This window comes from Mandrillus leucophaeus, unplaced genomic scaffold (assembly GCF_000951045.1).
Source record: "Mandrillus leucophaeus isolate KB7577 unplaced genomic scaffold, Mleu.le_1.0 Scaffold812, whole genome shotgun sequence".
Classification (NCBI taxonomy): Eukaryota; Metazoa; Chordata; class Mammalia; order Primates; family Cercopithecidae; genus Mandrillus; species Mandrillus leucophaeus.
In genome coordinates this window covers 699465-714502 of record NW_012108831.1, presented here as the reverse complement: position 1 = coordinate 714502, position 15038 = coordinate 699465, and the positions used below count along the sequence as shown (strand labels likewise).

Here is a 15038-nt window from a genome sequence, read left to right as displayed (position 1 = left end):
ATGAAGGGTGGAGGGAATCACTGAAAGTATGCAAATGACCTGGGGCTCCATCATCTTACAACTCCAGCAAGTGTCTGCAGACCTAGCAAAGGCAAGGGGAGAAAGAACTGGAGATTTGCAGTTGGACTTTTAACTGACTAGAACTGCTCACATGGCCCTGTTCAGGGGCCAGGGCTGAGATGTTGGGGAGCAGATGGAGATTCAGTGAGCAATGCCTCAAGAAACACCATTGGTAGGGTATTTACTTTCCCCAGCAAGAGAATCTCGTTCTGATAGGGGCTACTGGAGACAATTCCATAACTCCAAATGCCAACTTCTTGATCATGAGGAGTAATGGAGGGCTAAGGGGGGATACAAAATGGAGAGTGCCTTTCTGGGTCATCCAAACTGTATCACTTGGTATCTTCCACTGCTCAAGGTTGAATATGCCCACCTGCAGAAATGATATGTAAACATTAAAACATTTGTAGTGTTTTAGTTGGTAGTTATTTAAAATAATAATTTTATATTAATAAAATATATTAAATTTATTTAAAAATTATTTATTAAAGATTTATGTAATTTATTTAAAATAAAATTAAAATCCAAATAATTTTAATTTTAATAAAATTAAAACAAAACAACCATGGATGATATATAAAATACAAAACAAAAACAACCATGGATGATATATAAATAAGTATGGTTGTGTCTTCATAACACTTTATTAAGGGACACTGAAATTTGAATTTTATACAGTTTTCCTATGTCATGAAATATTAATCTTTTTATTTTTTTCAACTATTTAAAAATGTGAGAGTCTTTCTTACCTTGCAGGGTTACTAAAGCAGGCACCAGGCTGACTTTGACTTTTTAATCCACTGAACCCTCATCTTGTCAAATCCCCTCCCAATACAGATGAAGCAACTGAGGTTCGTGGAAGTAAACTGACTTTTTCAAAACCATAGAGAAAGTAAGGATAGAGTCCTTCTAGAACTTTCCCCACTATTCCACACTCTATTTCTTCTCTAAGCATGAACATGAGCTAAGAGAAAGAGATGTTCCCTCTATGGAACCTAGACATATTAGGAAATGAGATGTGGGGAGTAGGTGGAGAGTCTGGACTGAGATGGGGGTTACAGTATAGGCAGCCAGCATACCACCCTCCTAGCTTAAATCAGGAAGAATTAGATACCCCAGATAGACCAATAACAAGCAGCGAGATTGAAATGGTAATTTAAAAATTATCAACAACAAAAAAAGTCCAGGACCAGATGGATTCATAGCAGAATTCTACCAGACATTCAAAGAAGAATTTGTACCAATCCTTTTTACACTATTCCACAAGATAGAGGAAGAAGGAATCCTCCCTAATTCATTCTATGAAGCCAGCATCACCCTAATACTAAAACCAGGAAAGGACATAACCAAAAAAGAAAACTACAGACTGATATCCCTGATGAACATAGACGCTAAAATCCTTAACAGAATACTGGCTAACTGTATCCAACAACATATCAAAAAGATAATCCACCATGATCAAGTGGGTTTTATACCAGGGGTATAGGGATGGTTTAACATACACAAGTCAATAAATGTGATACACCACATAAACAGAATTAAAAACAGAAATTACGTGATCATCTCAATAGATGAAGAAAAAGCATTCAGCAAAATCCAGCAACCCCTTATGATTAAAACTCTCAGCAAAATCGGCGTGCAAGCGTCATAGCTCAATGTAACAAAAGCCATCTATGACAAACCCAGAGCCAACATAACACTGAATGGGGAAAAGTTGAAAGCATTCACTCTGAGAACTGGAACAAGACAAGGATGCCCACTCTCACCACTCCTCTTCAACGTAGTACTGGAAGTCCTAGCCAGAGCAATCAGAGAAAAGAAAGAAATAAACAGCATCCAGATCGGTAAACAGGAAGTGAAACTGTCACTGTTTGCTGATGATATGACACATCATATGAAAAAATGCTCAATGTCACTAATGATCAGGGAAATGCAAATCAAAATTTGTTACCTCGAAATTCGGTTACCTCAAAAACCCTAACGACTCCTTCAGAAAGCTCCTAGAACTGATAAGAGAATTCAGTAAAGTTTCCAGATACAAGATTAATGTACACAAGTCAGTAGCTCTTTTATATACCAACAGTGAGTAAGATAAGAATCAAAGAACTCAACCCTTTTTACATTAGCTGCAAAAAAAAAAAAAAAAAAGGAATATACCTACCCAAGGAGGCGAAAGACCTCTACAGGCAAACTACAAAACACTGCTGAAAGAAATCATAGATGACACAAACAAATGGAAACATATCCCATGCTCATGGATGAGTAGAATCAATATTGCAAAAATGACCATACTGCCAAAAACAATCTGCAAATTCAATGCAATCCCACCAAAATACTATCATCATTCTCCAGAGAATTACAAAAAAAAATTCTAAAAATTATATGGAACCAAAAAAGAGCCCGCATAGCCAAAGCAAAACTAAGCAAAAAGAATAAATCTGGAGGCATCACACTATCTGATTTCAAACTATATTATAAGGCCATAGTCACCAAAACAGCATGGTACTGGTATAAAAATAGGCATGTAGACCAATGAAACAGAATAGAGAACCCAGAAATAAACCCAAATACTTACAGCCAACTGATCTTTGACAAAGCAAACAAAAACATAAAGTGGGAAAAGGACACCCTTTTCAACAAATGGTGCTGGGATAATTGGCTAGCCACATGTAGGAGAATGAAACTGGATCCACACCTCTCACCTTATACAAAAATCAACTCAAGATGAATTAAGCACTTAAATCTAAGACCTAAAACTGTAAAAATCTAGAAGATAGCATTGGGATAACCCTTCTAGATATTGGTTTAGGAAAGGATTTCATGACCAAGAACCCAACAGCAAATGCAATAAAAACAAAGATAAATGGCTGGGACTTAGTTAAACTAAAGAGCTTTTGCATGGCAAAAGGTACCATCAGCAGAGTAAACAGACAACCCACAGAATGGGAGAAAATCTTCACAATCTATACATCTGACAAAGGACTAATATTCAGAATCTACAATGAACTCAAACAAATCGGGAAGAAAAAGGCAAACAATCCCATCAAAAAGTGGGCTAAGAATATGAATAGACAATTCTCAAAAGAAGATATACAAATGGCCAACAAACATATGAAAAAATGCTCAATGTCACTAATGATCAGGGAAATGCAAATCAAAACCACAATGTGACACCACTTTACTCCTACAAGAATGGCCATAATCAAAAAATCAAAAACTAGCTGTTGCCATGGATGTGGTGATCAGGGGACACTTCTATACTACTGATGGGAATGTAAACTAGTACAGCCACTATGGAAAACAGTGTAGAGATTCCCTGAAGAACTAAAAGTAGAACTACCATTTGATCCAGCAATCCCACTACTGGGTATCTACCCAGAAGAAAAGAAGTCATTTGAAAAGGATACTTGTACACGCATGTTTATAGCAGCACAATTTGCAATCGCAAAATTGTGGAACCAACCCAAATGCCCATCAATCAATGACTGGATAAAGAAACTGTGAGATTTATATATATATATTGCAGTTACTCAGCAATAAAGTGAATGAATTAATAGTATTAGCAGCCACCTGGATAAGATTGGAGACTATTATTCTAAGTGAAGTAACTCAGGAATGGAAATGCAAACAACATATATTCTCACTGATACGTGGGAGCTAAGATATGAGGATGCAAAGGCATTAAAATGACATAATGGACTTTGGGAATTTGGGGGGAATTGTGGGAAGAGGGAGAGGGATAAAATACTACAAATACGGTGCAGTGTACACTGCTTAGGTGATAGGTGCACCAATATCTCACAGATCACCAATAAAGAGCTTACTCATGTAACCAAACACCACTTGTACCCCAATAACCTATGGAAAAATAGAAAAATAAAAAAAAAATTTAAAGTGTCACATGACTATTCCATTACCTGCACTAGTGAATGAAAGTTTTTTTTTTTTTTAATTTGGGAATTAAGAACCCTAACATACTGCAAAACTGTAACTTTCAAATTTGGAAGAGATATTAGAGGTTATCAAACTTAATTTCCTGATGAGGAGAACTAGTTCTTAAATGGATTCTAATCATGACAGAACTACAACTAAAACCCAACCCAATTAAGGTCAGTGGTCTTTCTGCTACATTTCCTTCCATTATCCTTGAGACTTCCCTGGCATGACTTATAGGGTCTCAGTAAAGGAAATTCATTATCTTTCACTTTTGAGAAAACACTACTTTTCTGCATAGCAAAGTCATCTACTCAGCTCACGTAGTTCTCCACATCCTTATGGAGCTGCTTCTAATGCACTTAGAGATTCTGATAATGCAGCAAAAGACCCTTGGTATTCACTGCCCAGCAGTAGGTAACATAATTCCTGGCAGTAGTAGGTTCTCAATAAATGGTTGACAATAGATGGAATAATAAATAATGTAAATTTCTGTGAGCTTCATGAACTATTTTCATGCATATTCATTAGGATAAGTTTGTCTGAACTAGCAAAATGAACTTAAGTTTCCATGGTAATCTTTTTTGCACTTAACAGCTATAACATATTGGGGGATTTTGTTTTTAATCCTTCAACAACTCTCCAAAGTTTAATATGCTATAATCTCTTTTGGGATCCAGACTGTTTTATTTGTCTCTTCAGATCTGAAACAGAACCTGGTACTTAATATATCCAAATTGAATGAATGAAGAACTGTCCATCATCTTCCCCTCTCCATCTTCCACATCTTCGCCTTTCCTTTCTTCTCCACACACTTCCAGGGACCCTCATTTGCTCCTTGTAGAGCTTGTACATGTCACAAAGCTGAGGACTCCCACAGTGTTTGCACATATATACAGGGCCCTGCACCCCACATGATAATTCAGACAGAGGACACGGAATCTGTGTCAGTGCTGCTAGCGCTAGTGCTGCGTTCAAAATGGTTCCTTGTAATTCTGTCCATAGCAAAGAGTGATGCAGCTGATATCAGCTGTGGCTTTGAGATCCTATGTTTGCCCCCGCTCTGTTCTCCCTCCTCCTCATCAGCCTCCTCCTCATTTTCTTCCTATGTCACTGCTGGTGCATGCATGCGTCATTGGCAATCTCTTGCTGTGGCTGGAACATCTCTTCATCTATGAATAGATTTTAACAGCCTCCTTCAAGCTTCCTCTCTTGGCTGAGTTGACTCAGCCACACTGGGAGTAGGGAATGCTTTGACTGACAGCTAGCTTTACCATCCTAAGGTGCCATGGTGTGGATATAAAAAGAGAGGTGCGAGAGGACCTAAGGACGTGGCTTAAAGGAAACCCTCCGAGAAACATGAATCCATCATGGCAAACTAAGAGAAGTAAAAAAGGAATACAGGCAGCAGCTGGAGAGCTATAGTAGGTTGTTATGGATGAAGTGATAGCTTGGGATATGAAATTAGTGATTTAAAAAAAAAGACATCTCTCAGATTTGGCTTTGATCTAAAGATTAAAAAGAAATTGCTTCCCTTGAGAAAGGATATTTAGGGAGCCAATTTGCAAGTAGCCAAGCTGGAGGAAAGAGGATTTCCAGAAGGCAAATCCAGGTCATCTGTTTAGAATTGATGGGTGCTTATTGTCTCTCACACTGAATTCACAGTACTGCCTTTAATTAGTAACAGGAACACAGTCATAGCAGCCGCCAGCTGCAAAACCTGCCTCTGTGGGCTTTCAGAGACAAGAGGGACCATTTCTGGCTCAGGCAGACACAGCTGCTTCATGCACCCAGAATGTGTGGGAACAAACCCGGCTTGAGCCTTATGTAGGATAAAACCAGCCAAAGAGGTTTTTCCAGATAGAGGTAACCTCATGGCTGTTTATTAATAGGACAATGGATTCACCCTATAGAAATGTTTGGTGGTGTCTGCTTAATTGTTCTCAGGCAGTTATTACTGCAATTAGGGACCTGTGACATTGCAAAACCTCGTCTAGACTAGTACATATTAAAAAGAACCTGTTTGTGATTGCTTTTTGTTGGAGAGAGCAGATAAACAGTTTGCCTTGGAGTCTCACGCATGTGTGTACTCGGGCGCTCTCTCTCTCTCTCTCTCTCTCTCTAAACTATAGCTTTTGCGGATTTTCATGCAAGTGAAGTATTTTGAGTGGCACAACCAGCATGCAAATACATGCTTCCTTCAGATCACTGACCCTTAACTCCAACATACAACATCTGTCTTAGCTGGCATTCCTGTAAGCAATGACTATTAAGATTTCAGTTTTTATTTTTTTTAATCTGGAGGCTTTGCCCAAGCTACAATGAGAGGAGCAGCTTCAGAAAGAGAAGGGAAGACACTCATTTCCAAAATACCACGACCTCCAGGAAACTTTATAATTAGAGCTTCAATCCTCTTGAAATCCCCTCTGCCTCAGATATTAGGAATCTACACTGCTGGAGTTTTCTTCTATCACTTACAGCAAGCCTTCTTTTTCTCATCATCATCATCTACAACCAGGTATATCCTTAATGCCCCCATCTTTCCAAAGTCAGTGTTAGGTGGAGAATTACTATTCACCTTCTTTAACTTATGCTGAATTTTTTCTTCTTTGAGAGATTACAGCATTTTACCTCTCTGCCATTCATTTGTGTCCTTAACTATGTGAATCTTTGGGTTGTTACTTAACAGTTTGATGGGTGTACATTATCTTCTCAATGACATGCTAAGTCCTTGGGCACAGTGACATAATCAGGAGTGTCTGGCAGCAACAACAGATTCCGATATAGGAGGCCTTTAAGAAATATTCCGATATAGGAGGCCTTTAAGAAGTAGTTTGAGAATACTTTTTAACTTTTTATTTAGCAGTTTTTGATTTATGAAAAATTGAGTGGAAAGTACAGAGTTCCCATATACTCCACCCCGACCCACCAGTCCGCTCCTCCCAATTTCCCCTATTACTGACATCTTGCATTAGTGAGGTATATTTGTTGCATTTGATAAGCCTGTATTGATGCATTATTATTAAGTCCATATTTTATGTTGTTTTCACTTTTGGTGGGGTACATTCTATGAGTTTTGACAACATGTAATATCATGTATCCACCATCACAGTATCAAACAGAATAGTTTCACTGCTCCAGATCCCCAGAGCTCCACCTGTTTATGTCCCCCAACACACATACATATATACCAAACCCCTGGCAACTACTTATCGTTTTACTGTATCTATAGTTTTGTTTTTCCCAGAATGTCATATGGTTAGAATCACATACTATGTAGCCTTTTCAGATTGGCTTCTTTCACTTAGCAATATTCATTTAAGCTTCTCCCATGTCTTTGTGGCTTGATAACTCATCTCTTTTTATTGCTGAATAATATTCCACTGTCTGGATTACTACAGTTTATCTATTCACCTATTGGAGGACATTTTGGTTACTTCCTTAGTTTGGCAATTATGAATAAAGCTACTATAAACATCCATATGCAAGTTTTTGTGTGGACATAAGTTTTCAACTCATTTGGATAGATACCAAAAAGTGCAACTGCTGGATCATATGGTATGTTCAGTTTTTTAGGAAACTACCAAACTGTCTTCCAAAGTGGCTATACTGTTTTGCATTCCCAACAGCAATGGGTGAGAATTCCAGTTGCTTTGATGATTTTTTGAGCCTAGGTTTTGGTAAGTGGAAAATATAAAGAAGATACGTTTATGGGGTGGGATTCATTCAGAGCCATACACTCCTACCCTTGGACTGTCCTGCAGTAAACAGTGAGGGGTGGTGGACAGTGAGTGGATATAGAAAAAGCAAACATTGGCGATATCGTCACCCTGCAACTTCTCAGCTATGTGGTCAAAATAAGTTACTTAGTCAATCTGAGCTTGGTTTTCTCTTATTTAGACGGAGACAATAGTACTAACTTCCTCAGACTCTAGCAACTACTAAATAAGATAATGCACTAGCATAATCTTGAACACACAATGGATACTCAATAACAGTGCATCCCTTTGAACAATAGGAACTAAGCTAATTTTCACCAGAATTTTTGTGACAATGTGATAACCTGCATCCACTCCCTCTACTCCAGGTTCCTTTATTATTATCATAAAGTCCTATGACTAAAACAAGAAAATGACCTCAGAATTCTTAACAAGAGCAGAATTTCCTAGTTGCTATTTCCACCTGGTGAAAAATTAAGAAACTAGAAACGTCACTCAGACTCCTTGACTTATGAGAATCTCAGACTCTTGAATACAGGGCTGCAGACCTCCAAGGGCTCTCCCTAGTCAGCCACATCTTAGAAGATAAGACCACCCATGGGAGTGGACCAGTGCAAGTTGTCCCCTTTGATTCTTTTCCACTAGAGTTTCACTGACCCTGTACCTTTCCTTTGAGAACAATTATTAGCAGCATTTTGCAACCATGGCTGAATTGCAACCTTGAAAGAGGTTAAAAACTGCAATCAACCCAGTGACATTTTCACCCATCTTCCTATAATTATCATGGGAGATGTCACTGTCCAGTGAGACTCTTATGCAGTGATCATGTGGTAGACCATATTTTTTATACTTTGCATTGCTTTTGCTGTTTACATGAGGGCAGGTATGTGTGTGTGTTGCCTGCAGCCTAATTGATTTTAAACCATTTTAAGGCCGGGAGCAGTGGCTCACACTTGTAATTCCAGCAGACATTTTGGGAGGCCGAGGTGGGCAGATCATGAGGTCAAGAGATTGAGACCTTCCTGGCCAACATAGTGAAACCCCGTATCTACTAAAAATACAAAAATTAGCTGGACATGGTGGCAAGCGCCTGTAGTCCCAGCTACTTGGGAGGCTGAGGCAGGAGAATTGGTTGAACCTGGGAGGTGGGGATTCCAGTGAGCTGAGATCATGCCACTGCACTCCAACCTGGTGACAGAGTGAGACTGTCTCAAAAAAAAAAATTAAGTATATTTCAGATCCTGCTTCTCTGGCCCTGAGCTAATAGTCACCATTGGTCTACCAGTTGAATGTAAAGGGTGAAAGAGTCAACGCACACAAACAGTCTGGCTCTTAGCCTCAGCAGCTAGCCTCGTAAGATTATCTTGACCTGCTGATTTCCAATTGAGGACCAGAGGTAGAAAAGTAAATATAATAATTGTGTTTCATTGTGCAAGTGAGCCAGGTTTCTATACTGGTCATTAAAATATATAGGAACAGTCTTTCCACTATTGTTTAGCTACTACCATATGCACAGTGTTGTACTGAGTGGGAAATGCTGAAGAAAGACCAGGAGGAATTAAGGCTCAAAGATTAAAAAGTCATGATTTCTCCACTTTCAAGGGTTTATTCCTGTGAATAATTATGGTTCAGTGACTAAAGGGGAAACATGTTGATGGGCCCCTGTTAGCAAATAATTATTGACATATTCCAGCCCAGCCCTCCCTTAGTCTATACAAAGATGTAGCATTATGATTGACAGAGAACCCTACAACAGGGGAGCTACGGAGGTGAGGTTACTTCAGAAATACTTTCAGTAGCAGGAGAATGTGAGCTTTGACATTTTAAAAATTCTGTATTGAGTCTACAAAGGCCAGTAAGTAGAAATTATACTTCAGGCTATAGAGTGTGAAAGGAAGACTGGTCACATTGCAGCAGGAATCTGCAAGGATCCTGTTACTAAATTAGTTACTGCGAGAATTATATTTTAGAAGCAAAACTCCAACATTGTTACAAGACGAAAGAAGCTTCTTTGATCTGAGAGGAGATGGTTTTGTGTTGTTTAAAGAAAACAGAGGGCTCTGGAATCTCTGTGAGCCCTAGTCAGTGCCACATCCCCACCCTACCGCCAAGGCCGTGTATAAGCTGGTGTTGACCCAGCAGGATGAGAGTGTCTGGAAACCCTCTTCTGTGGCTGGTAACATGCCAACCTTGAGCCCGGCAAGCCATGAGCAGGCATAGTATGGCGGGAAGGTGCTGTGAGATATTGGCTATGAGTTCGATACCTTCTTTACCTCAGTGCAGAAGAAAGTGACCTGGACCCTCTGGGCAGTGCTGGATGCCATGGGCCAGAGGTGGCTGCTTGTAGTGAGGACTTGGCACCTCGGTGACCTGCACTATGATGGTCTGATCAACGCAATAAAGCACAAACTGCTGCCAAGCACGGTGAGGCTCAGGTAAAGATCTGGAGGTGCTCCTATGCTGTCCTACCACCTCCGAAGGAGCCAGACCATCCAGCCAGACAGCAGCATCGGTAAGGACTGCAAGTATGCAGATCTCACTGAAGATCCGCTACCCACCTGTGAGTCTGAAGGACACTACTGCCAGAGCTCTGCCCTTTTGGAACGAAGAAATAGTCCCCTAGATCAAGGAGGGGAAACGGGTACTGATTGCAGCCCATGGCAGCAGCCTTGGGGAACTGTTATTTGGGGAGGTATCTCCCAGTCAGGAGGCATGGGGGTCAGGACCCACTTGAGGTAGTCTGTCCCTTAGCAAAGCACAAGTGCTGTGCTGGGAGATCCTCTGCTCTCTTCAGAGCTGGCAGGCAGTAACGTTTAAGTCCACTGAAGCTGCACTCACAGCCACCCCTTCTTCCAGGTGGTCTGTCACATGGAGATGGGAGTTTTATCTATAAGCCCTTGACTGGGGCTGCTGCCTTTTTTTCAGAGATGCTCTGCCCAAGGAGGAGGAGTCTAGGCAGGCAGTCTGACTACAGTGGCTTTGCTGGCTGCGGTGGGCTCCGCCCAGTTTGAACTTCCCAGTGGTGGCTTTGTTTACACTGTGAGGGGAAAACCCCCTACTCAAGCCTCGTAATGGTGGACACCCCTCCCCCTACCAAGCTCAAGCATCCCAGGTCGACTTCAGACTGTTGTGCTGGCAGGGAGAATTTCAAGTCGGTGGATCTTAGCTTGCTGGACTCCATGGGGGTGGGATCCGCTGAGCTAGACCACTTGGCTCCCTGGCTTCAGCCCCCTTTCCAGAGTAGTGAATGGTTCTGTCTCGCTGGTGTTCCACGTGTCACTGTGGTATGAAAAAAACTCCTGCAGTTAGTTCCATGTCAGCCCTAATGGCTACCTAGTTTTGTGCTTGAAACCCAGGGCCCTGGTGGAGATTCCAAGGGAATCTCCTGGTCTGCGGGTTGTGCAGACTGTGGGAAAAGCATAGTATCTGGGCCAGAGTGCACAGTTCCTCACAGCGCAGTCCCTCATGGCTTCCCTTGGCTAGAGGAGGGAGTTCCCCAACCTCTTAAACTTCCCAGGTGAGACAGTGCCCCACCCTGCTTGGCTCGCCCTCCGTGGGCTGCACCCACTGTCTAACCAGTCCCAGTGAGATGAGCTGGGTACCTCAGTTGGAAGTGCAGAAATCACCCGCCTTCTCCGTTGCTCTTGCTGGGAGTTGCAGACCAGAGCTGTTCCTATTCGGCCATCTTGCCAGCCACCCCTTTCTGTGTTTTAAAACATAAAATTGTAATGTTGTTCCCAGGGTTTGGATTTGGTCTGTGCCTACTCATATAGCTGCATATTAAAATACTGAAATAGTTTCATAGAGATTGGATCATTGTCACTACCTCCAGTTCCCCTAATGCCCTCTCAGAACCTTGGCTGGTCCAGATCTCTTCTGGTTCCTCCCCTCACCAATCTCCCCATTACAGTTTGTAAAAGTGATGACATCACTTTCTTCTCTATCTCCACATCCCTTTGCATGACTTGTGGTTTTTTTCTATCAAGAGGCAGTGTCTTTGTTCAGCCCCTGAATTTGGGCTGACCTTGAGACATGACTTGGTGAATATAATGCATATATATTAGTTTATCCAAATAATAAGCCTAAGCCTAAACAAGTCTTGTGCTCTCTCTCGAAAACATTCTCCACAGTTGTAAGAACAAGCCCATGATACCCTGCTGAGGCATGAGAAACCAAGTGGAACAGAGATGAGCCATCCCAACTGAGGCTGCCTCAGACCAGATTGAACTGACAGCTGACCAAAGATACAGGAGTAAGCCCAGCTAAGATCAGGAGAACTAGTTGAACCTGGCATAAATTTCTGATTCTCAGATTTATGAGCTAACTAGATGGTTATTGTTTTAAGCCTCTGGGTTTAGGGATAGTTTCTTATGTAGACATATTTATTATACATTTGTAATATTACACATAATTTATAATATTATGTACACAGAAATAAATAATATCCCAACAATCCGGCATTTAAAAGGGTATCAACTGGTGTAACTGAGGTCCTCCAGAAACCTGCTCCCATGCTAAATCTCCGTTTTGTTCAGTGGATTCCCATGATGCAACGATAATTGTATTAGGAAAAGATCAGCTTTTTATTTATTTATGGGTCTTTTTTTTTTTTTTTCTTTTTTCTTTGAGACAGAGTCTCACTCTCACCCAGGCAGGAATACAGTGGCACAAACACAGCTCACTGCAGGCTTGAACTCCAGGGTTCAAGGGATCTTCTTGCCTTAGCCTCCCAAGTAGCTGGGATTTCAGGCATGCACAACCACATCTGGCTAATTTAATATTTTTTCATTTTATTTTATTTTTGCTAGAGATGAGTTCTTCCTATATTTTCCAAGCTGGTCTCAAACTCCTGGGCTCAACCAATCCTCCTGCCTCGGCCTCCCAATGCTGGCTTACAGTTGTCAGCCACTGTGCCCAGTGGAGTGTGAGCTTTCACATTTTTAAAATTCTATATTGAGTTTGAGTTTGCAAGTCTGGTAAGTAGAAATTACACTTCAGGCTGTACAGTATAGAAAGATTTGTCACATTTCACCAATGTCTGAAAGGATCCTGGTACTGAAAAAATCCTAGGTATGTAAGTAAAGTATATTATTATTAATACTTGTATGCTTAGCTGTCATTAGTTAGTTGTAATTAGAAATAATTTGACGATATTTTAGAAAAGTTTCTTAAAAGTTTAATTTACTAATTAAAATTTATTTTTAGTTATCACTGTTCTCTTACCAAAGTTAAAGAGAAAGGAAAGCTTTCTACTCAAGCTAAATTTCTTTCTAGGCAAAACTGAGTAAAAAAGAAGACGAACAGTGTAATTTAAAAACATGGGTAAAAACCAATGAGCTAAAAATTTCAGTTCATAAAAAACCTCCACATAGATGTTTATAGCAGCTTTATTCCTAATTGCCAAAAGATGGAACCAAATAGTGAATTAAAAGAAATTACATTGTTGTATATCCAGATAGTGACATATTGTTCAGCACTAAAAAGAAATGAGCTATCAAGCCATGAAAGACATGGAGGAAACTTAAATGCTTATTACTAAGTGAAATAAGCCAGTCTTTAATGGCTATATACTATATGATTCCAACTATATAACATTGTGGAAGAAGCAAAACTATGGAGACAATGAAAAGATCAATGACTTCCAGATCAACAGGTGGAGCATTGAGATTTTATGGCAGTGAGACTATTCTATGTAATACTGTAATGATAAATACATGTTGTTATACATTTGGGAAAACTCACAGAACAAGAGTGAACCCTAATGTAAATTATAGATTTTTACTGACAATAATATAACAAGATTGGTTCATCAGTTGTAACAAACAAACCACACTAGTGTGAGATGTTGATGGTAGGGGGAGCTGTCTGTGGGGTGGGGGCAGGTGAGTAGTATATGGGAAATTTGTACTTTATATTTAATTTGTCATGAGCCTAAAGTTCCTCCAAAATATAAAGTACCTGTCTTTAAAAATTTGATGAAAGACTTGTACAGATGCTTTATCAATGACTGGTCAATGAGAACGTGAAAAAAAAATCTTCAACTTTATTAACTCTTTGGGAATGCAAATGCAAACTACAATGAAATACCACCATGCAGCCACTAAAATGGCCAACATTAAAAAGACCATCAATACTTCAGTGTTGGCAAGGATGTGGAGCATCTAAAGTTAAAACATGTGCATACTCAGCAATTCCACTCTTTAGTACTTACCCATGAGAATTGAAAACATATGTTAATAAAAAGACTTGTGTACTAATGTTCACACCAGAACTCCCGAACTGGAAACAGTCCAACTAGCAAGTACATAAACAAATTTTTGTATGCTCTTACCATAAATTCTATTAAGCAATAAAGTAAAATGAACTACTAATTTAGTCCGTGACATGGATGAATCTCACAGTCATTATACTGAGCAAAAGAAGCCATACACACAGTAAAGACGGTGTGACTATACTTACATGAAACTCTTTAACAGGCAAAACTAACCAATAGTCATGAAAACATGTCAGTGGTCATTTGCAGGTGGATGGGAAGGAGGGGAGAGAAACTGAATGCGCAGAGGCAAAGGGAAACTTTCTGGGAAAATGCCGATGTTCTATATTTGGAAAGGGCTGGTGATTATACAGAAGCATATTTGTCAAATTAAGATACCTGTACCTTTAAAATGTGTGATATAGTGTATATAAATTCTACCTGAATAAATAAGTACATTTTAAAAAATATTCTTCTGAAGTCAGATTTTAATTCTAGAGATAGAAAAACATATCCTATGTGCATGGTAGACATTGCTCATCAATTATGATGTACTTTTCAGCTTTCCAGGCATGCAAACGCAGTGCTCCAGGCAGCCACCGTGGGCCATTAGGATTAGCCCAGTCCTTGAAATATCTTTGCCACTCTAGGCTAAGGCCATCCTAGGCTATACCTACCAGATATGCCTATGCCCCAGAGCAGGAAGTGTGGCTGCCTTCATAGATGTACACCATATGTGGTCACACAAAACCGTCATGCTTGCAATGGCCTCATGTCTGGTTTAATGTTCTACTATCGGCCAGGCGTGGTGGATCACGCTTGTAATCCCAGCACTTTGGGAGGCCTAGGTGGGTGGATCACGAGGTCAGGAGATCAAGACCATCCTGGTTAACACGGTGAAACCCGTCTCCACTAAAAATACAAAAAATTATCTGGGCGTGGTGGCGGGCCCCTGTAGTCCCAGCTACTCGGGAGGCTGAGGCAGCAGAATGGCGTGAACCCAGGAGGCAGAGCTTGTAGTGAGCCGAGATTGTGCCACTGCACTCCAGCCTAGGCGACAGAGCCAGACTCCG

The 15038-nt window shown here is 40.4% G+C and overlaps 1 pseudogene; it reads left to right on the top strand.

The window, feature by feature from the left end:
• The first annotated feature begins 9893 nt into the window (after nucleotides 1-9893).
• The window catches only part of LOC105530346, a 6893-nt pseudogene continuing 1748 nt past the window's right edge, over nucleotides 9894-15038 (top strand).